Genomic DNA, 2,423 nt, shown 5'->3' with positions numbered 1-2,423 from the left:
TCCCATCCTCTTCCGCCCTCCTCTCCAACCCCACCCCTCCACTTCATCACTACCACTGTCATCATTGTCAACAATGACATCAACAATGACATCAACAATGACATCAACAATGACATCAACAATAACAACAGCAATAACCATTATCATTTTCAGTAACAACTATAACCACCAGTTATCATCATTACTGCTATACCATCATCAACATCATCCTCACCAATGCTATCAGAAATACAATATAATTCATAAAAGAATACGAACTTATGGCCTAAATGACTCTAATCCAATACCTTAACCATACCACTTTCTTCCTTTTAAAATAGACATCATCACCATAACCATCATAACAATCATTTTCAGAATTTGTTTACCCAGGGCATCCAGCTGTAGAAACTCCACCAGATCAGATTGGAGCCTGGTGCAGCCATCCGATTCACCAGTCCTCTCAGTCAAATCGTCCAACCCATGCTAGCACGGAAAGCTGACGTTAAACGATGAGGATGATGATGATGATGATAGTGATGATGATACTGATGTGGGTTGGATAGGTTTGCGCTACAGTAAATTGCTATTCATCACGTCTAGTATAATCTCATCTGTATGTTTCTGTGTCTTTCTGTGTCTTAGTCTTCTTCTTCTATTACTACTACCAGCTATTGATAAGATACTCCATGGCTCTTGTTTGTTTACTCTATTGTCATTTGTCCAAACCATTGCAGTCATCTTTCCTTTTATACAATAACTGATGCCTTTATTGCCCAGTTGCTTTTTCACCTCCTTTGTGATCTGTCATTCATGCAAGTTAACATTACACATCCAGTAGATCATATTTCAATCATTCTTTTCTAACCTTTGTGTTCGATACTCAAGTTTCACTAACAAGTAGCCTTACACCACTTTGCATGTCTTATACACAAGGCCATCTTAACAATATTATAAGGCCATCTTAACTTTATTGCAGGCCTCGTCAATAAAACAATGCATAAGGGTTTCTGCAGATGCAACCACAACAAACACAGATTAGCATTGATCTCCCAAGACCCACGAGGACTCTGGATGACTTCAAAATAGAATTGTTTGTTCTCAGGTAAGAATGTTGCATGGTTTCCTATCCTCAAATAACTCTAAACTGTCTGTTAACTAAGATGACCCTGTCCTGTTCTATGTTTGCTGACTTTATCAATCATTTTCAAGACTTCAGAGCTTAACACCTCTGCACTTGCTCTTCTTAAGAGAAGCTTCTTTGCTCTAGTAATTTATGATCATGCTGCTATGTCGGTTACTGGATATAATACAATCCTGCACTATCTGATCAACTTAGTGTAACTTGTATAAGTACCTATATCAAGATATTTCATTTCAATAGCATATCTAAATATCTTGTTGCCAGTGGTGGACTGGGTCTAAAAATATTCTTTTCTACTCTAGGCACAAGGTCTGAAATTTTGGTGGAGTGGGGCTAGTCACCATGAAAGTAGAGAGAAAAAGAGAGAGAGGGGGGGGGGATGGGGGAGAAAAAGAGAAGGATGGAGGGATGGAATTAGAGAAACATTAAAACGTGATGTCAAATAAGTCAGCATTGAATCAGCAACACCAAATAGGCGGCACCAAAACAGCTGTGCCAAAATGTCTCATGTCCAATTATTTGAACATAGCAAAAGATCCTTAATTAGTATTATAAAGAAAGCTTATTGTTTAAATATGAACACTTTAAAATATGAAGTTTTGTTTTTTCGAATGGATGAATACAAAAAGGATTAAAATGGAATGTTAAACGGTTCAGAAGCATCAGCTTAGTATTTGAGATGTCTTTTAGTGTCAAAATATCCTTGATCACCTGACCCTTTTATTTTTAGTCAGTGTATCTTGGACAACCCTATCTAATGTTTTTTTTTAGCCAATTTTATAATAGTAGGAAGTAATTTGAGGAAATAATTTGGCTGCTATTTTTAGCAAGCTAAGCAACTACGTCAAGGCCTTTTTGTTGCCTCATTCAATGTGTTAGACTAAGTGTTTATAATGTTTATTCAAGGGAAAGATTACTCAGTTTCAAAGAACGAGTTAAGTGTTATATTACAACTTTTAAGTTTTAAATGTTTTGTAGTGATAGGTTAATGGTTTAACTTAATATCTAAACTTCACAGCATTATTATTAATAAACAATATTAATGAACAAAACATAAAAATTTGATGCCACTTGTTTTGTCACATTGATTTTTTTTTTTTTTTCGTTTTTGAATAATTAGTTCTAAGAAGGAAAATACGCGAATAAACAGGTGTATGCGTGGGTGTGTGGTAAGAAGCTTGTTTTCCAACCACATGGTTCTGGGTTCAGTCCTATTGAATGGCATGTTGGGCAAGTGAGTGGATTTGGTAGAAGGAAACTGAAAGAAGCCCGCTGTATATATATATATATATATATATAT

At 35.8% G+C, this 2,423-nt stretch overlaps 1 long non-coding RNA gene across 3 annotated transcripts in view; it reads left to right on the top strand.

Moving 5' to 3' along the window:
• Positions 1-2,423, top strand: part of LOC128248695 (uncharacterized) — a 56,748-nt gene that overhangs the window by 20,543 nt on the left and 33,782 nt on the right. For all 3 annotated transcript variants that reach the window (XR_008264855.1, XR_008264854.1, XR_008264856.1), the window contains exon 3: positions 959-1,084. This is a non-coding gene — a long non-coding RNA (uncharacterized LOC128248695). The remainder of the gene's footprint in view (positions 1-958; positions 1,085-2,423) is intronic.

The sequence above is a fragment of the Octopus bimaculoides genome, chromosome 9, assembly GCF_001194135.2.
Source record: "Octopus bimaculoides isolate UCB-OBI-ISO-001 chromosome 9, ASM119413v2, whole genome shotgun sequence".
In the NCBI taxonomy this organism is placed as follows: domain Eukaryota; kingdom Metazoa; phylum Mollusca; class Cephalopoda; order Octopoda; family Octopodidae; genus Octopus; species Octopus bimaculoides.
This window is presented reverse-complemented; position numbering and strand designations above follow the sequence as displayed.